General features: G+C 39.5%; 1 protein-coding gene across 2 annotated transcripts in view; it reads left to right on the forward strand.

Moving 5' to 3' along the window:
- Positions 1 to 3,302: 3,302 nt before the first annotated feature.
- The window catches only part of CD4 (CD4 molecule), a 53,160-nt gene continuing 32,472 nt past the window's right edge, over positions 3,303 to 23,990 (forward strand). The window contains exons 1-2 of one of the 2 annotated variants that reach the window (XM_069755915.1): positions 3,303 to 3,334; positions 13,917 to 13,996. The gene's annotated coding sequence lies outside the window, so the exon portion shown is untranslated. The remainder of the gene's footprint in view (positions 3,335 to 13,916; positions 13,997 to 23,990) is intronic. The other variant, XM_069755916.1, reaches the window with a different exon arrangement.

Genomic DNA, 23,990 nt, shown 5'->3' on the forward strand with positions numbered 1-23,990 from the left:
CATCCTGTATTATACACCAGAGCTGCACTCACTATTCTGCTGGTGCAGTCACTGTGTACATACATTACATTACTGATGCTGAGTTACATCCTGTATTATACTCCATAGCTGCACTCACTATTCTGCTGGTGCAGTCACTGTGTACATACATTACATTACTGATCCTGAGTTACCTCCTGTATTATACCCCAGAGCTGCACTCACTATTCTGCTGGTGCAGTCACTGCGTACATACATTACATTACTGATCCTGAGTTACATCCTGTATTATACTCCAGAGCTGCACTCTCTATTCTGCTGGTGCAGTCACTGTGTACATACATTACATTACTGATCCTGAGTTACATCCTGTATTATACTCCAGAGCTGCACTCACTATTCTGCTGGTGAAACGTTGGATGATTGCAATGATTCATCCAGTATAATTAATGGCATTCTCTTTCGAGACAAAGACATCAACTGAGTGAGAAGCAAACGTTTGTGAGGGTAGATCAAACAAGTAAACTGATTATAGTAAGTTTGAGATGAACCTTGATTTCAATCCTGACAAACTTCCTGAGAGTTGGAAGAATTGGAATATAAAGAGAAAGCGTCTCAGAGATTTGTATCTGAGAAGTTCCTCATGGACCGGACCTGAGGAATGTGAACCACATTGAGATGGAATCTGTCCCTCTGGGAAATGACAAGTTAAATGAAGTACTGTAGCTCATTAAATATTTAAATGAACCCATAAGCCTTCTGACATTTGTGGCTAAGCTGAAGAAAAGGTAGCTAGCCTTTTACCAACAGGAAGATTGGTGCGTAACTTCTAGCTTTTTCCCAATGCCAAACTTCTTCTTGTTTAAGCTGGAAGCACCGGACTGCTGCTTCAACCTGAAACTACTTTTTTTGTTAAGAAATCTGAAATTTTGGACCGTCTCTTGTAGGATGAAAATAATTGAAAACAAATATTTTACTGGAAGAAGTAAAGGTAAATCCTTTGATTTTATTTAGATCTTTTAAGATTCCGGTAAGTTGAGGATCAAAAAGAATTGCAAGCTTAAATTGCAGAGAACAAAACTTTATCTTTGAAGGTACATCTCCAGCCCACTGTTGTATCCAGATACACGGAATATACGGAGTTGTTAAGAGTCAAGGGCCTGGATGAGAACCCGAGAACATCCAACATGGGCCATCTAACGAAAACTCTGAAGCCGATCTTATAAGTGGAATTTGACTCAGAATTTCTTCTCTGGAATACCATTTTGTAGATCACTGAATATTTGACTCAACCAAATACACTGGGTTCTTGCTAGCCGTAAATGGAGCCATAGATGCCTTCAGATCGCAGAAGGAGCCGTACAAGACATTTAAATTAAAAAGTCAACCTTTTGTGGGTCTTTTAACAATCGTGAATCTTCAGATAGATAGATAGATTTTTTTCTCCAGCTTGGCCAGAACCAAATCCACTGGATTCCTTTTATTAACCATCTTGAAACTAGAGTCCAAGTTGACTTTGTTCTACGTCTTTTTCCCACCCATCTTGACCCAAGATATCAATGAAGGAGGCAGAGAAATGTTTTACTATCAGACCAGTGTAAATAGTAGAGCCTAAGGGCCTTTCTCTAAAGGTACCGTTACACTAAACGACTTACCAACAATCACGACCAGCAATACGACCTGGCCGTGATCATTGGTAAGTCGTTGTGTGGTCGCTGGGGAGCTGTCACACAGACAGCTCTCCAGCGACCAACGATCAGGGGAACGACTTTGGCATCGTTGAAACTGTCTTCAATGATGCCGAAGTCCCCGGGTAACCAGGGTAAACATCGGGTTACTAAGTGCAGTACATACTCACATTCCGATGTCTGTCACGTCCCCTGCCGTCAGCTTCCCGCACTGACTGTGTCAGCGCTGGCCGTAAAGCAGAGCACAGCGGTGACGTCACCGCTGTGCTCTGCTTTACGGCTGGCGCTGACAATCAGTGCAGGGAAGCTGACGCCGGGGGACGTGACAGACATCGGAATGTGAGTATGTACTGTTTTTTTTTTTAACTTTTACAATGGTAACCAGGGTAAATATCGGGTTACTAAGCGCGGCCCTGCACTTAGTAACCCGATGTTTACCCTGGTTACAAGTGAACACATCGCTGGATCGGCGTCACACACGCCGATCCAGCGATGACAGCGGGTGATCAGCGACCAAAAAAAGGTCCTGATCATTCCCCAGCGACCAACGATCTCCCAGCAGGGGCCTGATCGTTGGTCGCTGTCACACATAACGAGATCGTTAGCGGGATCGTTGCTACGTCACAAAAAGCGTGACGTTGCAACGATATCGTTAACGAAATCGTTATGTGTGAAGGTACCTTTAGGTCTATCCAATCTGACACTGGCATTTAGGGCTAACAAAGTTGTTCGGGTGCCCATTGTCCTTCCATGACATGATCATGGGGAGCCATTGGGTTTCCTTTTAAAGGCCCACATCACTGCAAACTCGGAATTCCGAGGAAGTCCACCCACAGGCTAACTTTAACCGTTTAAAGGCTGGGTGATTTTTCGTTTTTGAAGTTTCGATTTTTTTTTTTCTTCCCTTATTCCAAGAACTATCACTTTTTTGTTATTTTTTCCATCAACATGTGAGTACTGTCATGACAGTCATCAGAAAAAAAAATAAAAAAAAGTGATTGTTCTTATAAGGAGGGAAGGAAAAGTACAAAAGCGCAAAAAAATGGCAAAAATTGTCTCCATCCTTAAGGAGTTAATCTATTATATTGATAATGGTCTCTCCTGCCTGTGATTAGAGGAAGTAACATTAACCCATGCTGTGCTGGGGTAGGAGGACGTATACACCACTAGTGATAACGAGGGCGACAGATTAACTTTCATCCCAAGTTCGTTTATTGCTGAGCTGAAGTATCGTAGCGTTACATTGTGGAGCTGGTGTATCTAAGCATTTCATGTATGAGACTGTCTGACGGGTTGATGTATCTAAGCTTATCATAGGTGATACTGTTTGCTCAGTCAGTGGATCGAAAATGATTCTTGCTCAGAGAAGAGGAAAAAAGTTTTACAATTTGTAAACTTTTAAAAAAGTTTTTCAAGTTTATTTACTCTCTCGCTCCCTGTGATGGCGGAGTTGTTGTGCGACTCGTCGCTCAGCGAGTTTACGTGTTGTCATCGGCTTTGTACAGTTCACTACTTAGGTCTCAGCTGTTCTGTGTCTTTCACCAAATTATTTGATGCTGCCCCAGATCAGAAGCTTCCTGTGTGCGGTGGGAGGAGGATACCAGATCTTAACCCAAGGAGAACGCGCGTCGCCAGGAGCAGAGACATCTGTGCCCCAGATCCTACAGGTAAGATGTAGAAACACTTCGACAGTTACTTCGTATCAAATTTATTACTAGTTCAGGTTTTGTTTTGCTTTTGGTAATTTTTATGCAAATTTCTTTCCATTTTTTGTTTTATTTTATTTGTTTTAATTTTACTTCATTTTCTAATTATTACCTATCCTTATATGTTTACTTTTTAATTTTGCTCAAAATTTTCAGTTCCGTGCCAGATAAAAAAAAAAAAGTAGAATTTAACTGCGATAATAATTAATGTAGTTGACGCTTGGTATTTTAACTTTTTTTTATACTTTTGGTCAAAGTTTTGAGATTTTACACAAAATATATATAATTCATAAGCTGAGGATGATGATGCACTTTATGTATGCAATTTTTTTCACTTTTTCTTTTTTTAAATCTACAAGAATTTAGTAATTTTCTTGCTTATAATTGATTCTTAATATAAGGAATTTGCGCGGCGTGAGCATAATGTAATCCGAGCAAATTTATAGCACGGGAGGCGAGGGTGATAAATAAGCATCAGTTCTCCATTAGAGGAAATGAAGACAAAAAAGTAATTTTTCTTTGCAAATTTACAGATCCGGCCTACATCAAGGATGGCCAAAGATGTATAGATCCCTGAAGGGAGAGCAAAAATTGCAATCACAATCCTTCACCAAGAGCCCAAAAGGACCTTCCTTGTTAGGAAACCCAGTATTACATGGGGGGTCAAAAAGGTCCATATTATTTGTATAATAGGCCTTAAAAATTAAATAAACTTCGGCCTTTTGTATTTTATTTTCAATCAAAATTAATTAAAAAAAAAAATTTAACTTTAAAAAATAAAAAGTGAAAAAAAAGTTATAAACTTTGCAAAGAAAAAAAAAAAAAATTTGCTTTCATTGACATCCTGAATACGTGAATGACCGCCCGGACGTGGCAATGTCAAATTGTAAAAAACAAAGGTGCACAGTGATTTTACAAATATTAAATTTACCCATCAATAATAATAATTATTATGATTCATTATAATAAAAGTCATAAATACCTACTTTGTTTTTATATTTTGCGCCGTAACCATATTTCAAGTCGTTTTGATAAATTTGTGAGCGCAACGCCATTGTCCATCTTGGCATTATAAAAGTGGATTAAAAATGAAAAGCGATGTAAATTTATTTCATTTTATGATTTTTTTTTTAATTAGAAAAACAATTTAGAAAGATTAAAAAAATTTAGAATAATTATGGATAATTCAGAACTGAGCCTCAAACACAGTGGAAATTTCATGGAAGTATCGTTTTTGTAAAAATTGAATTACAAGTAAGCAATATTATGTATTTTTATTATTAAATTCCCCCCACCCCCCAAAAAAAAAAAATATATAATTAGGAACTAAGAGTCAAACGTGGCTTCATAAAGGAAATGTAGCTCAGCTCACAATTTCAATATAATGTATAAAGGGCGTTATGTGACCTGATATGTGTGGACTCCTCTGTATCATCATATTTTTGGGTATATTTGATTTTTTAACTATTTCTTAGATATATATATACTGTAAAGGGCTAAGAAATAGTTAAAAAATCAAATATTCTCAAATATATATCAAATCAAATATATAATTTTATTATAATTTAAATTAGATGTAAAATGCAATATGTAAAATCTATAACAAACTAAAATAAATTTTTCATTTTACAAAGTTACAGATATTTTTTCCTATTGCCAGCATTATAATCTTTGACACTGATGTAAAATACTGACCAAATCCTGATCGTGTGACATGACCTTAGAGATGATACAACTCAGGTCCAGCTGATGTCACAGGCCTTAATCTTCAGAAGGGGCAGAGGAACCATTGTGGCCCCTTCAGTCTCCGGGGGTCGTGTGTTACTGCGATCTCTGCACCCCTTTAGTTACCTATCGGGCCTGGGACTCCCTGTATTTTTCGCTCTTTCTGTAGGTTTATTTTTCTTTACATGATTGAATTTAAAAGTGAAACAGATTATTGTCCTCTTCCTGGTTTCTTTAAGAAGCCCTGATATGAATGGTCTCCATGCATTCTTTTTATTTATCTTGTGAATTTTTTTTTATTCTTCTTGCTTTACTTTGACTTTTTAAAAAAAATATTTTTGTTTATTTTTGTTTTATTTCACTTTTTACGTTACTGTTTGTTGATGCGATTGAACAGATAGATTGAAGAGAGGGGGTGTTCAGGGTGGAAAGTCTTACATACAAAGTGGGGGAATTCATTCACAAACTTCTGGGTTTTCCTCACAAATTCTCTTTAGGGTTATTAAAAACGGAAAAAAAAAAAATGAACAGCAGGTGATACTTTATTTTGCTTGTGCCAACATATTCTTCAGCAATGAACAGATGTCGGGCTCACAATCTAAATTTCCCTATCGGTATGTCCTTGGAGTGTGGGAAGAAACCCACGCCATCACAGGGAGAACATAGAAACTCCTTGCAGATGTTGTTCTTGGTGGGATTTCAACCCAGGACCCCAGCGCTGCAAGGCTGCGGTGCTATCCAACCAAGTCACCATGCAATAATGTTAGGAAAGAAACACCTGAAGAAGGCACATGGGACTTCATTGGTATTTTAGGACAAGTAGCTTGATACTTTGAATTTTGGGAATTTTTTTTTTCGCTCAACAGCAATAGGTTGGTATCTAACGCAAGTCAACGTGAGCAATTACCAAGGAGCACTTCAAATTTTTGCCAGTGGTCACAGTAGGGTTAGGCATGTCTACATCGTGTGCATGGAGCTGCTATCATGCCATGGTTGTGCGTTCACCTGTGTTTAGTCTGGGGAGTTGGTTGCCTTCTCTACTCAGTCCTTTTTTGAGGTATCGACAGACAACTTTTTGAGAGTCACATGGGCCCTCATCGAGAAGGTCCAGGGTGGTAGCTCTTATAGTTCTGGTAACTTGGTCTGTGCAACCATCTCATAAGGGACTCAATTTGACATTTTGGGAGCTGCTTATCAATGCCCCTCCAGACAATTATCTGGTGGTTGTCTACCTGTCCAGACATGATATTGTAAGGATCAAGGAATGCAGAGAACCTTCTGAGAAGATTTTGGGTTTTCTTATCATTATCGGTGACTTTACGCACTTCTGTTTCTACCAAGATCTCCAGGATAGTATAATTACATTTTGTACTATTGGTTCTCCATTTGTACATTTTTGGCAATTGTGACTACCTTGTCATATATATTTCTAGGAGCTTCCCCTAGAAAAGGGAATGTTAAAAAAATAAAGAAATAATTACTCTTTCTGTCCCCCCATTACCTCGATGTTGGCGCTCCGGTAGTCCCTGCCGGTCATGTAGTGATGATGTCCCATCCATCATTCATGTGACCGCTACAGCCAAAAGTTGGACTTAGTGATACTTACATATAGAGCTAGTGACCGCTGACACCAGTGATTGTCTGCAGTGGTCAGGGGACTGATGGCCAACCAGACCAGCAGGGACCACCGGAGTAATTGCTGGAGAAGTGGGGATTGATGGTGTCAATGATTGATTTTTCTGTATCTTAGGGAGTTTTGGATAATTCTGTAAAACCACATTGAGGAAACTTGGTATCACCGAGGAGTAATAGATTATCTGCATTTCATCACTTGCTATTGTAATGGTGTAAAAATGGCCGAAAACGCACAGGTCCGGTCCTGATGTTTTATACTATTGTTACGATAACATAAAAAATACAATTTATTAAAAAATAATGTAAAAGTAGTGATCGTCTGCTCCCAACTGAAATGTTCCATCAGATACCAAATTACTGGGATAGTCAATAAGCGAAGCTTCTAGGGAAGAATATTTCTGTGTGCTGCCATATAGGTCCCCTGTACGACACCGTAACACTGCTTATGCTTCTGTAATAGCGCGCTGTTCCCAGGCTTGACATGGCGGCACACAGAATGCCAAGTGCCTATGGTTCCATAATACGTTGCTCTATGGAGGTACTATATAGAAACATGCATATTTTTTTTATAGGGTGCCGTACGGAGTCACTATATGGCAGCACACAGAGTGTCTACAGTTTTGCACAATGGTGCAGAGGCGCTATATGATGGCAGTGCATATGGTTATATAACAGTGTGGTACTGAGGCACTTCAGATTGCCTATGGTTTTGTAATGTGAAGGCTCAATATGATGGATGGTACATAAAGTGCCTATAATGTGGTTCCATATGGTTGCACTATATGGCAACACGTAGAGTGTCTATATTTTTGTAATGTGGTGCTGTCCTGAGGCTCTATATGGCGGCACATAAAGTGCTTATAGTTCTATATTATGGTGCTATATGGCTTCACAAAGAGTGTATGGTTTTGTAATATGGTGCTATATGGCGGCACACACAGAGTCCAGTTTTCTAATACAGTTGCGGCACTATATGGTGGCAACCAGCATCTACAGCTCTGTAATATAGTGCCGTGTGGAGGAGCAATGCGGTGGCACGGAAAGCACCCATGTTTCTATAATACGATACCAAAGGGACTCCCTGCGCCTCCAAACTGTGAATTCACGTTGCATGAGATCAAATAGTGCTTTATATCAGAGCATTATCTTCAGATAATTAGCTGGTATTATTACTGTCGCTTGCTTATTATCGGTCATATTGAGGAGTAGGTAAAAATGAGGCACGGACGGTGCCCAATGAGAACTCCCAGGGAACGCTCTTCATTGGTGAGTGTGCATTTCATGGTTTTGGGAAGCACAGCGCTTACAGGCGAGTACACCCCTATTGCTCCTCTACGTGCCCCTGACATTATTCATTGACCACCAGTTTGATTCCTGTAAACGGACATCATTTTGGTCAAATTAGAATCTTTTTTTTTTTTCTTTCCAAAATTGGTGCAGATTTAAAACAAAAAAAAATAATCAAACCTTTCCTTTGGCCAAAAGATTCAATCGGGCCATAATAAATCTGTAGGTATACGGTGGTCTTATTGGGTCAGGGTCGTTGGTGAATATATTGGAGGCGATGTAAACTGGGAATGTGCTGCCGACAATATTCACACTCCATGTGGACTGGATGATGGTACATGCTGTTTGTATCACCCGGAGTAATGGGCACCGACTGGCATGTTATATCATCAATCGACACTTGTTAGGGTGAAAAAAAAAATTGCACTAATCTTCAGCGTGTGATTATACCAGGTAGGAAAGAAATTCAGCAGATAGCACAATATGGTTAGGTGGTCATAAATGCTCGCTGAACCCGTCGATCTCATGGGCAGAAGCCGCCATCCAATGAGTATGGGGGTGTCCTGATTTTTGCTAATGAAATATGTTCCTAAAGTGAAGGGTCAGGCAGTTGGGTTTCAATATGCCCAATCCTTTTCATTTTAAGGCAAAAACGACTCTCATGATTGAGAACACATGTTGGCTAGGTCGGAAGGGCTAGCTGTCAGATAAATGAGCCATCTAAGGAGTATGGCTAGCTTTAGTTGAATTGATGCTGCCCCTGTCTTTGTGATATTCCGTCGTACCTGTATGATGGACGCGCTCACTGCGATCTCAGGAGCCGAACCATCTCCATATAATGCAGGTGCCGGCTGCTTTATACAACAGGCACCTAAGAGTATCTGCTCTAAATTGGCTGTGAACAAAAGTTTAACCTCTTAAATGTCGTTGTAAAGCACGACCGTGGCATTTAAAAGGTGTTGAACATATAGAAACATAAAAAATGTTTATTTAAAATAAATGATAAATAGATTTTAAGTGCTCAATCTTTTATAAGTTGCGATTTTATTAATTTTTAATACACGTTTTTAATGTTATTTACATTTTGAATTAGTCCCTTTAAGGAACTTGAACCTGTGATCACTTGGATGCGTATACAGTACACTGCAATACTATAGTATACTATAGTATTGCAGTGTATTGTGAATTTAGTGATCTCCTATGAAGCCAAGCCATTGGCTGGGCTTCATACAAACACTAAGATGGCAGAAACGGGGAACTTTTGTAATCCCCGACTGCAAGGCAACTCATCGGCACGCCGCAATCACATTACACTGATGGCCGACAGAATGGAAGGCGGCCCTTTGTTCCCCAAACAGAAATAACTAAATGTAAAAGATAAAATAATCGCCCAAACTAATAAAATATCAAATTATTCACCCAATACAGTAAAAGCCGAAACAACCCTCCCCTCCCAAAAAATAAAAATAGCAAAATTGTTTTTATTTTGACATTTTGTTTCTTCCAAAAAAAATTAAATAAAAAGATATCCCAACGTCGAATGTAACCTCCCCAACAAAAATTATAGCTGGAACCCCAAAAAATTTTCCCAGATATAACAGATAAATAAAAATACGGCTCTCAGATCATAGCAGCTAAAACCAAATTTTCCTTTCAAAGTTTTTTTTAATGATTTTTTTCAAGTAGTTGAAAAAAGATTATATAAATTTAATACTAACATTACTGTACTGACCCGTAGAAAAAGTAAAGTAAAGGTAAAAAAAAGCCCCATTAATTTCCGCAGCGTTATACAGACATCGTCTTCACTGTCCTTATTGGGGTTCACAATCTAAATTCCCTTTCGGTATATCTTGGGAATATATGGTGAGTAAATTATCAACTGCACACAGGACATCTTACTATACGGTAGGGTGAGTGTGGCTTAGATGAAGACTTTTAGGTTTAATGCTGGGGCTCTAATACAGGTGCTAAAATCTAGCCTAACCCACGAAACAATTTTGCCCTGTAAAAAGCAAATTACATATTTAGCTGAAAAAAAATACAAGTTTTTACTGTAGAATTTACGATGATCATTACGGTCCCAAGAGTAAATCTACATAAAACCCAGGAGCTTTTTAAACTTGGGTCGTACACGGCCGTTGTTGTTGGCTTTATGCACCGGTCCAGCATCTAGCGTTTTCTGATCCTACTCTAATCCTACTCTAACACCAATGTGGCGCAATGTCTGATGCACCGGACGAATGTGAACGATCCTATACAAAGTCTATGGGATCGGTCCCGAAAAAAGTTGCACTTTTGGAAACATTTTAAATGAGACTTTACAGTCATTCCAAACTTGGGCTTGCAAAGTAGACGGCGGTTTGGTAAAGGGGCACAACCTTTGAAGCTATCTTTTTGTTCAACCCCTTGGAGATGCAGACATTATTTGTTTGTTTTGACATTATTTTTTTATTCATTATCTTTTTTTATATTTTTTAGTCATCGTAGACATATGAGGGTTTGTATTTTTTTGCAGTTATCATTATGAATAACATTTCTCATTCTACAATACTATGTACTGAAAAATCAAAGCAAAATCCAAGTGTGATGGAATTATACAAAATGCCAAAAGAACGTTAACTTTTTTTTTCAAGAGAGTAAACTATATAAATATACCGCCTATAACTTCTGTATGTACTTGTTAAGACAAGAAGAACTTTTTAAAGAGCCATAACTTTTATACATTTATAATCAACGTTACTGCGTGAGGTCTTGATTTTTTTAGGTGTCATTTTGCCATACACCTATATGACGGCGTATGATGTTTATGACGAGTTAAACGCAGAAAAAAAAGTAATTATTTTGCTTTGATTTCCCACTTTTATCCCTAACCATAAATTCCATGCTCATTATATTACACGAGTAGTTACATCAACCTAAATACATCTGTATTATTTTTGCTTGTTTATTTAATATAGAAAAATATAAAAGTGTGTATATTATAATTCCTAGTATTTTTAGTAACTTTCCTGATAAAATATATAACTTTTCAGCCCCCTTTTCCCCACCTATATCATACTGTTATAGACCGATATACAGTATCTGTTCATCCGCTTAAAATATGTAAGTGATGAGAAATACTATTGAGATTTTTAGGTAGAGAAAATCTTCCCGTAGACAGAAGTGAAGACTGTGGTTTACAGTTTATTTTGGGGTCCTAAAATTACAACCTGACAGTGATGATCTAAAAGAAGAGACTGAGATGTAATTAAATGTATAGAGGTTTCCCTGTAGGTCTGTAAAGTCCTGGGAAGTTTGAGACCCCCACAAAGACACAATATCCCACACATAACATAAGAACACAGACTCGTCCTCTGCAGTTTTTCCTTCCTTCTTATGTAAGAGAAATTACCCAGGACAGTAATTTCAGCAAGCGGTGGTGAAGCCTACCCCTTCTAGGGGACCCCCAACCTTATCAGGTGCTAAGCCTAGGCTTGTGAATGGTGCCCAACTGTACCTAGGAATTCATAGGGAGGTATCTTTGGGCAGATCCAGAACGGTCTCCCAGTGTTGCAGCTGTGCGTTCTGACCCAAAGTCAGATGACGGGATCACCGGTGAGGCCAAATTGTGGGGTTCGGCCCTTTCAGTCACGAGCGCTCTGAGAGAAGACTTGCCCTCCGTTATGAGCACAAATAATTCTGTTTATTAACCACATGGGCGCGATTCCTCTACCATTTACAGGCAAACGGAGTTCCCATTGGAAATTTCCATCAGCTGCCCTCTTCTCAGAAACAAGTTGTGAGAGTTTCTTAGATGTTAGGCCTTTCTCCGTATACTACCAACAACACACAGTTGCCTCAAAACATTGCATATGATAGAGGAAAATATTAGATCAAATATGAAACCTCAAAAAGGAAAAAGTAAGACTATCTCTTAGTAATGAGACGGCATATCAGTAGGGGGTAACTATACGCAGGGTCCTTGGAGTCTAGGGGCCCCAAAAAGATACTGCTAAAGACCAATTATAGTTGGAGGTTTTGCATTGGAATCATGGCACCTTTAAAAACTTAAAGGTTTTTTTTTCCCATAAACAAAGTTCATGTTAATCACAAGATCTTGAAATAACAATAACTTCCACAATTGGATGTGTTGAAATAAAATGTTCCTGTGCTGAGGTAATCTTATAAATCTGCCCCCGCTGTGTACTGTGTAACGGCCGTGTCTGAACGTACAGGAACATGGTCTGATCATACCACGTCTCCTGGGCGGGACGGGGGGGAGGAAAAGAGAGGATACAGACAGTACAGCAGGGATTGCAAAAAAAATATTTCTTTGAGGTAAAATATTGTTTAAAACATAGCAGGGAAATGCTTTATCTTACAAAAACAATCAGCTGTGATCCCGTGCTGTAATGTCTGAATACTCTTTTGCTTTCTCCCCTGCCCAGGAGATGTGGTTTGATCAGACCGTGTTCCTGTACGGTCAGACATTACACAGTACACAGCAGGGGACACATTTATAAGATTATCTCGGCACAGGAACATTTTTTTTAAAACACATCCAATTGTGGAAGTTATTATTATTCCAAGATCTAGTGATTAAAATCTATTTTAATATTAACTTTGTTCGTGGGGAAAAACCCCTTTAAGTAACTTTGCAGGCAGTCCCATTTAAGACCACCGATAAAACATAAAATCACCAGGCACAGCTCCAAATGACAACTCACGTCTGATTCACACACATACAACCATGGTCATCCATCACTGAGTATTAATATGAAAGGAGAGCATCCAATATTAATTAATTGTTTAGAAACTTACTGAGTATTTTGTGAAAATTGCAAAGTTCCAATACAAATGTATTCCGAATAAAAATAAAATATTTAGAAATATATAATAGATTTTTTATTTTTTTTACCACTTGCAGCGTAATTCTTGTTAAATATCATAATTGAGTTATGGCTCTGGTTGTAAACATTATTTAGTGCCCTGATGGAAACAGAACATTTGTTTAATGCTCGTCGCTCTCGTAATCAGCTCCACTGCAACAAACAATATTCATGAAGCAATTAGCACAGCGGGATCTCATCAGCGTCTCGCTGGGGGCGGAGGAGCAGCTGTATCAATCATCACCATGGTCAAGATATTAAACGGTATTGATTTAGGTGTGAGACGAGATTAAAAAAAAGGACATAAAATAAACTTTTAAAAAATAAATTCTAAATAAAATATAGTTTAAAAAAAAAAAAAAAATTGTTGAAAAATTTGCAAAATCTGATTAAAACTATAAAAACTATATAAAAAAACAACAACATGAAATATCATTTTAAAATGATAAAAAAAATCATAAATATTATTATAAAAAGTATATCAAAATAATGACATGCAATGTTTAAAGTTTCCATTGCCAGCTTTACTAAAGAAAAAGGATTATAGTTCAGGGCGTTCTAATATAATCATCAGATGAGAGTATTTTGCTTTTTAGCCGCAGCACGGATCTGCAGTAGATTCCGTAGATGGTGAACCGGAGGGATAAGTAAGTGCCCCCACAGCAGATAAAATACCAAATACTCTCAAACAAGGATTTAGAAAAATTATTATCTTTATTTTTTTTTTTTTGCATTACTGGAGATATGCTTAAAAAGATCTTAAAAAATTAGTGTACAGTTATAATTAAAAATGATGATAAAAAACCTAAATGTGATTCTAAAATGATAAAACGTATGAAAAAAAATTACATTCACGTCATCAAGTACAAAAAGGTACCGATTTCTGATGGTGTAGACGTCTTAGTGCTGCACGGAAAGAAGAAGTTGATCGCAAAGTAACTTCAATTTGAGGAAGAAATTCTCAGATTTGTGAAATGGTTGCAAATTTTGAGATGGTCCAAATAACTAGTATTACTGATTTCCTGCAGATCTGCGACCGCCGCCAACTCTAGAGAACAGAGCGTCTTGCAGTCCATAGGGAAAAAAAAGCCACTTGTACTATGTAAGGGTAAGTTCCATCAAAACTAATTAATACCTCCAACACTGAGATGTAGCAGAGTTGATGCAGTCATTCACGGATTTTAATTCATGCATCCTGAAAATCCGGTGGTTATTAAAGGGGCGTTCAACGCTGGGTATCTACCAGGTTCAGAAAAACAAATTACCATGGAATAAATCAGAAAACATTTGTTTCAGCAACATGCACGTGAATACTTTTGCATTTGTCTTTTTCCTCTAATGCTTAAGTGTATTTATAAAATCAGAATGAAGCAAATATATAACGTAAGTTTAATTTTTAAATCAAGGGATGATTTCAAAATGTTGCAGAAATATACAAGTGCTTATCAGTAATCATCAGTATCATTAGTAAATTAGAATATCATCAAAAAGTTAATTTATTTCAGTTCTTTGATACAAAAAGTGAATCTCCTATATTATATAGAGTCATTACACACAGAGTGATCTATTTCACGTGTTTATTCCTATTAATGTTGATGATTATGGCTTACAGCCAATGAAAACCCAAAAGTCATTATCTCAGTAAATTAGAATACTTTATAACACCTGCTTGAAAAAAATTATTTTGAAATCCGAAATGTTCAGTAAATGCACGCAATACTTTGTCGGGGCTCCTTTTGCATCAATTACTGCATCAATGTGGCATGGCATGGAGACGATCAGCCTGTGGCGCTGCTGAGGGGTTATGGAAGCCCAGGTTGCTTTGATAGCAGCCTTCAGCTCGTCTGCATTGTTGGGTCTGGTGTCTCATCTTCCTCTTGACAATACTCCATAGATTCTCTATGGGTTTAAGGTCAGGTGAGTTTGCTGTCAATCCAGCCCAGTGATACTGTTGTTTTTACACCAGGTGTTGGTACTTTTGGCAGTGTGGACAGGGGCCAAGTCCTGCTGGAGAATGACATTTCCATCTCCAAAAAGCTTGTCGGCAGATGGAATCATGAAATGCTCTACAATGTCCTGGTAGACGGCTGCGCTGACTTTGGTCTTGATAAAACACAGTGGACCTACACCAGCAGATGACATGGCTCCCCAAACCATCAATGATTGTGGAGACTTCACACTGGACCTCCAGCAGCTTGGACTGTGGCCTCTCCACTCTTCCTCCAGACTCTGGGACCTTGATTCCAAATGAAATGCAAAATTTACTTTCATCTGAAAACAACACCTTGGACCACTGACAACAGTCCAGTTCTTTTTCTCCTTGGCCCAGGTAAGACTATTCTGGCGTTGTCTATTGGTCATGAGTGGCTGACACAAGGAATGTGACACTTGTAGCCCATGTCCTGGAGACGTCTGTGTGTGGTGAAGCAATGACTCCAGCAGCAGTCCTCTCCTTGTGAATCTTCACCACATTTTTGAATGACCTTTTCTTAACAATCCTTTCAAGGCTGCGGTTATCCCGGTTGCTTGTGCACCTTTTTCTACCACACTTTTTCCTTCCACTCAACTCTCCATTAATCTGCTTGAATACAGCACTCTGTGAACAGCCGGCTTCTTTAGCAATGACCTTTTGTGGCTTCCCCTCCTTGTGGAATGTGTCAATGACTGCCTTCTGGACATTGTCAGGTCAGAAGTCTTCCCCATGATTGTGGAGCTACTGAAACAGTGTGTCAATGACTGCCTTCTGGACATTGTCAGTCAGCAGTCTTCCCCATGATTGTGGAGCTACTGAAACAGACTAAGGGAGCTTGTTAAACACTTAGGAAGCCTTTGCAGGTGTTTATTGTTAATTATTCTAATTTACTGAGATAATGACTTTTGGGTTTTCATTGTAAGCCATAAACATCAACATTAACAGAAATAAACACGTGAAACAGATCACTCTGTCTGTAATGTCTCTATACAATATAGGAGTTCACTTTTTGTACAGAAGAATTGAAATAAATTAACACTTTGATGATTTAGGAAGCTATGATCCTAAACTGTGATATGAAAGGTCATCCAGAGCCAGACTATGGGGTCCTTAGACAGCGGGGGTCAGCATTGGTTTCTCCCTTTTCTACTGGATGTGCAGGAATCACCCAGGCGTAAGGCATTGGACCAAATCGCCCTAGAGTCATCATGGAGGAAACAAACCTGCAGTTCCAAAAAATTAAATACTGACACGAGGGTGGAAGACCTGGAGTTAGACGGTCAAGTTGGGTAATGAATCGCACTTCTTCTTTAGAGATAGTGTGATTCATGCCTTACTTTAAATGAATTTCCTTTCCTTCCGTGTTGAGGGGGTTAGGGACTCTTTCCATGCTGGCTGAGAACATAAAGCCTGGTTGTTCTCAGCTGCAACTGCTTATCATTTACTCTGTCTTTATATAATGGCTCTGGGCAGCTAGTCCCTGCTGGTGAAAGATTTGTCTTCCTGTGCTGTGTTCTAAAGCTAAGTGGTTGGAGTGGAGTTGTTGTAGTGGTGTTTTGTGGTTTGCTGTAGTGCATGTATTTTTATCTCTTGATCCCTGTTCCCATTTAGTTTATTCCTCCCAGTCTCTATCCTCCTCCCTATTATTGGTTGGTGCTTTTGTATGATAGAGGTTTTCTGTTATCCATGTTTTGTCTTTGTGCCTGGTTTACCTTACATTTCTGTCCCATGTCTCATGGGGTGGGGGAAAGGACAGATTAGGCTTTAACAGGAGTATAGTAAGGTCGGAGACCCGGACCTCTCAACCTTCATGAGTACCCCCAGGGCAGGGATAGTTAGGGTACCAGTTCAATGGACAGTTTGAGGCCTCTCTTCCTTACTGAAAACTGTCACAGTGTGACAAATACTGTGACACTTTTTTCGTGACGTCGTTGTGAGATTTCCTTTTGCTTATTTTTCTTACGACGATGAGTAATTATTAATCAGAGGATGTGAGCAGGTTCACGATGAACAGGAGGAGATCCCTGCAGAGCAGAACCGCCACCATAAAAAGAAAGACTCCGCCAATACTTTGTTTTATTAATCTTGCATTCAATACTCTGAATTCATCAAGAGCTGCAATCAAAATTCTGCTGGCTTTCTGATTACAAAGAGCCAAAAAAAGTGAAGTGATCAGAAAGTAAGTATAGTTGTTAAAGGGGTTTTCTGGATCTTTAATGTTATGATACTTTGGGCACCTCCATCGATCATTTGCTGGTGCACCTGACCTGGCACGGCCACACGCATTGAGTAGTTGGCCATGAATGGTATCCAAGCTCCAGAATTTACAGAGTTGTGCCACTTCTGGCACTTTCGATCAACTGATTGTGGGGGGAGATGGGAGTCGGACCCCCACAAATCTGATTCTATCCTAAAGATAATGCAGCATTCATTATCATTCCTACATGGAGCAAAGCAAATATTCAATATAATTGAATAGGACGTAATTTTGCAAGAATGGAACAGATCTCAACATAGAGGAGCAGCAGAGCTGAATTTGTCATTTTCTCAGCATTGTTTGAAGATTATTATTACCATGCGTTAGGATTATGCAGTAGCTTAACCTGCAGTCCTATGTAAAACCAAAGATAAGTGTTGCGCCGTACCACATGACAAACTTGTCTCTGGCTCTTCTGACAAACCCGGCTCTGCTACACCTGCGTGTGGTTTACAAGTATGCATGCTGAAGATGAATAACCTGATTCTGGTCAATCTGGAGCCATGGAGGCAGATGAGAGGGATGAGATGCTACAATAATTGATGTACCAGCAGCAGCCGGTGGATTCAGACCCCGGGCAGCTGTTGTCTCGATGGTGTCAGCTCTGCAGCACAATTATCCTGCTCTATGATTTAGATTGCGGCTTGTTCTGTGTCACCATTTTCTGAGCCCAGTAACTTTTTTAATATTCAGTTGATGCTGTAGGTTTACAACTTGCCGAGTTGTAGCTTTCATTGTTTCCGTTTTGGGGTATATACAATATTTTGATCACTTTTTATTGCATTTTTGGGGGGCAGGTGCAGACACCTCTATTACACTGTGCAGGGGGGGTGTTCTCGGCTCTAATCACATTCACTTCAATAGGAGCTGAGCTGCAGTACCTGAGAATGGCCACTACACAGTGAATGGAGCTGTGCGGCTCTGACCCACTCCGCAGTACCGGCCACCGCCAGCAGAGGTGATCAGTGATGGTTCCCGCTGTTGGACCCCCGCCCATGTGATACCAATAGGCCATAGATATAGAAGTAGTTGACATCCCCTTTAATACTAACAGGATACCAGCAGAATTTTGATTGCAGCTCTGAATGTGATTAGAATGTAGAATTTGTAAAGTTCTTTATTCTTTATGATGGGGAATGTTTATTTTTTTTTCCGTGTGTCGCCTCGTCTGTATCTGACAACTTCGCTTACTGTAAAATAGTGAAGCCCCTAAATCTGGCTAACAAGCACTTATAATGGAGCTGACGGTAAATCACTTATTTCTCAGTTATTTGCTGCGTGGAAAGTGCTGATCTGTAATTCTGGGGAAGCGACTTATAATATCGTGTGCAGTGAACTGAATCCGTCACCGTATAGGAAATAATGACCAGACGCTTGTAACTTGTCACTAAACACTTCCCACCAACAGCTACAGCGCCCCGCAGCCCAGAATTACCCCCACAGCGCCCCCTATCTTTACAAATCTATGGCTGCAGGAAAAATATATGCAACCGATGACCCCTTCTGCTTCCATCAAACTCATCGATTTATCATTAACTCTTCCATCAGTCCCTTGGTTCTTCTCATTGTCTCTTCACTCTTTCTGGAACTTTTCCTTCATTGATTTAACCCTTTGCGAGCTTTGATATAATATTACATTAAGGGTCTGGGGCAGATTGGGTACCAGTTAACCCCTCCAGTGCCAAGATGAAACCTGAAGACAGATCAGTACCTGTATATTTCTATGCGCAGGCAGAATATAGTAATGGTGCGTATATAAGCAATGCAATATATATATATATATATATATATATATATATATATATATATATATACTTCTCACAAAATTAGAATATCATCAAAAGGCTAATTTATTTCAGTTCTTCGATACAAAAAGTGAATCTCATATATTATATAGAGTCATTACACACAGAGTGATCTATCTCACCTGTTTATTTCTGTTAATGTTGATGATTATGGCTTACAGCCAATGAGAACCCAAAGAAGAAGCACCTACAGTACAGAGCAAAAGTTTGGACACACCTTCTCATATAAAGATTTTTCTGTATTTTCATAACTATGAAAATTGTAAATTCACACTGAAGGCATCAAAACTATGAATTAACACATGTGGAATTAGATACTTAGCAAAAAAGTGTGAAACAACTGAAATTATGTCTTATATTCTAGGTTCTTCAAAGTAGCCACCTTTTGCTTTGATGACTGCTTTGCACACTCTTGGCATTCTCTTGATGAGCTTCAAGAGGTAGTCACCAGGAATGGTTTTCACTTCACAGGTGTGCCCTGTCAGGTTTAATAAGTGGGACTTCTTGCCTTATAAATGGGGTTGGGACCATCAGTTGTGTTGTGCAGAAGTCTGGTGGATACACAGCTGATAGTCCTACTGAATAGACTGTTAGAATTTGTATTATGGCAAGAAAAAAACAGCTAAGTAAAGAAAAACGAGTGGCCATCATTACTTTTAGAAATGAAGGTCAGTCAGTCCGAAAAATTGGGAAAACTTTGAAAGTGTCCCCAAGTGCAGTGGCAAAAACCATCAAGCGCTACAAAGAAACTGGCTCACATGAGGACCGCCCCAGGAAAGGAAGACCAAGAGTCACCTCTGCTTCTGAGGATAAGTTTATCCGAGTCACTAGCCTCAGAAATCGCAGGTTAACAGCAGCTCAGATTAGAGACCAGGTCAATGCCACACAGAGATCTAGCAGCAGACACATCTCTACAACAACTGTTAAGAGGAGACTTTGTGCAGCAGGCCTTCATGGTAAAATAGCTGCTAGGAAACCACTGCAAAGGACAGGCAACAAGCAGAAGAGACTTGTTTGGGCTAAAGAACACAAGGAATGGACATTAGACCAGTGGAAATCTGTGCTTTGGTCTGATGAGTCCAAATTTGAGATCTTTGGTTCCAACCACCGTGTCTTTGTGCGACGCAGAAAAGGTGAACGGACGGATTCTACATGCCTGGTTCCTACCGTGAAGCATGGAGGAGGAGGTGTGATGGTGTGGGGGGGCTTTACTGGTGACACTGTTGGGGATTTATTCAAAATTGAAGGCATACTGAACCAGCATGGCCACCACAGCATCTTGCAGCGGCATGCTATTCCATACGGTTTGGTTAGTTGGACCATCATTTATTTTTCAACAGGACAATGACCCCAAACACACCTCCAGCCTGTGTAAGGGCTATTTGACCAAGAAGGAGAGTGATGGGGGGCTACACCAGATGACCTGGCCTCCACAGTCACCAGACCTGAACCCAATCGAGATGGTGTGGGGTGAGCTGGACCGCAGAGTGAAGGCAAAAGGGCCAACAAGTGCTAAGCATCTCTGGGAACTCCTTCAAGATTGTTGGAAGACCATTCCCGGTGACTACCTCTTGAAGCTCATCAAGAGAATGCCAAGAGTGTGCAAGGCAGTCATCAAAGCAAAAGGTGGCTACTTTGAAGAACCTAGAATATAAGACATAATTTCAGTTGTTTCACACTTTTTTGTTAAGTATATAATTCCACATGTGTTAATTCATAGTTTTGATGCCTTCAGTGTGAATGTACAATTTTCATGGTCATGAAAATACAGAAAAATCTTTAAATGAGAAGGTGTGTCCAAACTTTTGGTCTGTACTGTATATATATATATATATATATATATATATATATATATATATATATATATATATATATATAAATTTGGAGATTTATAAAGTTTTAAAGAAGTGTGAAAGATTGGTAGTAAAATAATAATAATAATATGGTAGGTCATAGCATTCCTTGTTGACATTGCCCGTAATATCATATCCAATGGAAGTGGATTGAAAGTGTGGCCTTATATCACCGATACATTTTGAAGGAGGTAATAATAATAGACAGGAAATATAAATTAATTTAAAAAAATACCATAATATAAAAATACAACTGTCCCTTTCTCCTGCGATGATGTCGCGTGTTCTACAATGAGTCCCGGCTGCAGTATCGGAGCTTCACTTTACCTTTTACTGCTGGCAGTTACTGACTTGTATCTGGTGCCCTCTTCTGGTCAGTTCGGGTATAACAATCTTGCTCTTTCTAAATTTAAAGGGTAACTTTAAAAAACTAAATTTTATCAGAATATTTAAAGGTGAAGGAAACTATGTGATTTTTGCTGAGACAAAGCTATTTTATGCATTTGTACTTGAACCATACATTTATATGGGTATTCCAATTCTTTGTAGGAATGAGGCATTGTATGAAAAGCAGGAGTATATTATCTTATGATCACATTGATTGGCTCTGGCACTAATTCTTCACAAGTTATGGACAAACCTCTATTCAGGAAACCACCCATTCCATACAATTTTTCCAGAAACAGTGCCACTCTTGTCAATAGGCTACCATTGGTATTGCATCTTCAATTAAATGGGGTCCCGTGGCAATACCTTGCACAATAGTGGTGCTGTGTGACTTGTAGGACTACTTACTATGTAGCCATTTAGTATAATGGGTACTAGAGAGGACGTTTGGGAACCTCAATGGTATCAATCAATGCTCCTTTGTAGGGGAAATGACTTGCAGGAGTAGATCCAGGGATCTGCAGTCGGTGGTTCCTTGTGCAATCACTTGATTTTTGGGTGGTACTTGCACCCTCTGCAGATTGGTGTTGGACTGTGCATAAAGCATGCAGTGCAGTTGTGTGTAGGTGGATGTATACATCACATTGTGCCTCTCTCGGGGGGGATGTGGTGGGCTCCTGGCAGGTTTGATGTTCACCATAGATGTACTCTGATTTACCTCTCGCTTCCGAATATCACACACGTCGTACTCTTATCCCCCACCCCCACCCCATTCCTTCCCGAGACCCTCAGCCGCATTGTCATTGCCGCAGCGCCGACTGATGCTAAGTTTACACGTGGCAGGTTAACAATCTTATGGAGGTTACTCGCAAAAACAAAATACTAAACACGAAAAATGAATCTCCTCTTTGACAATACCAAATTACATAATAGAATTGGTCGGATAACAAACTCCTATAAAATTATTCATGAAGTTACTGGTTCAGGACACAACTTAAAGGGAACCTGTTGGCAGGTTTTTATGCCCCAAACTCATGCCCTCTATGTAAAGGTGCTGGAATACCGACTCCATCTATACTTTTATTTTAGAAATCTGGGTTTATGTCTTAGAGAAATTTATTGTTGAACTGTTATGCAGATGAGCCAGAAGCGCACTTCCAGCTTTACTGCCTTCCTTTCTTATTCCCCGCCCATTGCCTGCCCCCTATGAGTGATTGACAGGTCACTCTTTTATACAGTTTTCAAAAAACTGACCGTCACATCCAAACAAAAGACTAAGTGTGAAGAGGCGCTGAACCTAGAACTACCAAACTCATACAGTCACATAAATAAGGCAGCACACAGCGGCGCCAAAACTTGAAAACATGAAATATGAAAAATGAACTGCGTTACTGCACTAGAAATATGAAAAATTGAGAAGGTTTAGCTCATAAATTGGCCGATTCATGTGTACCTGGTAGCCACGATAAGGTATTTCTCATAAACCAGGGCCTAACAATGCCTTTCCTCTCTGAAAACCTAACGTGAGTCCTCTCAGACTAAAATCTCTCTCTGTGGAGGGGTAGAGGTTTCATATTTCATATTTTCACGTTTTGGCTCTACAGTGCGTCGCCTTATTTATTTGACTCTTTTTTTCAGTAACCTGCCTCTCTCACCCGAGATCTAGCGCAGGCGTCGTCATTTATTGGGGAAGTGCATTTTGCATTAAAATCCTGATGAAGAAGACGGTCAGTGTCTGGCTTGATATGCGTAGTTCACAGATCGCGCCAGATGTTGACCGTTTTCCTCGCTCCAGCGCCAGTCGTCCTAGTGAAGAAGACGTTAAATGTCTGGTGCAATCTGCAATCTATGCAGATCATGCCAGAAACTGCCAGTCTTCTTCATCAGGGTCTTACTGTGCCATGCACGACCCCAAGAAATGATGGCGCCTGCTCTAGAACGTGGGTGGGAGAGGCAGGTTACTGAACGAAGAGTGACCTGTCAATCACTGGGAGGAGACAGGCAACGGGCGGGGAATGGAGAAGAGAGGCAGCGGGGCTGTGACTGCACTATATAGCAACCCAACAATAAATTTGTCTAAAACATAAACCCAGATTTCTAAAATAAAAGTATAGATGCAAACAGTATTCCAGCGCCTTTATATAGATGTCATTAGTCTGGAGCATAATAACCCGATGACGACTTCCCTTTACATTATTCAAACACAAAGAACCAATTTACAATGCAAAACGCAATCTTGTTGCACAAAAATTATATAAATAAAGTAATAAAAAAAATATTATTTTGTGATACAAAATGCATTTGGCGGAACAGAACAGTGTTTTTTTTTGGCATTTAGCACTACTTTTTCACCGAGATTTATGGGTGAATTTATGGGTTTAATGTTCACAAATACCACTATATGGCAGCAGTACAATAATACCACTTTGCAGCAATTCTAACTAATACTGCCATATGGTGCTGCTATAATACCACTATACTCCGCATAAGAAAATCACAAGTGATGAGGTTATAGGACTCCGAGCTAAAAATTAAAGGGAGTAATTTGACATTAGGGGCAAATCCAACTTGACCCAAATCCCTTAGTGATACCGGACTGTGGAGCTTTCCAGACCCTCTCGCATCATGTAGCGAGAGCAGAAGAATAGTGCCATCCTCTTGTGGTTCGTACACCTGGGAGAACATCCTGAGCTCAGTGTTTATGAGGTCGGGGCCCGGAGACGAGCGGCTTCTGCGGGCGAGATCCTCACTCGATAAGACCTCGATATAAAGGATCCTTCTCTCATTCCTGAATACGAAGAAGAGTTCTCAGATCTTATATGAAAGCC

The sequence above is a fragment of the Ranitomeya imitator genome, chromosome 2 (genome assembly GCF_032444005.1).
Source record: "Ranitomeya imitator isolate aRanImi1 chromosome 2, aRanImi1.pri, whole genome shotgun sequence".
In the NCBI taxonomy this organism is placed as follows: domain Eukaryota; kingdom Metazoa; phylum Chordata; class Amphibia; order Anura; family Dendrobatidae; genus Ranitomeya; species Ranitomeya imitator.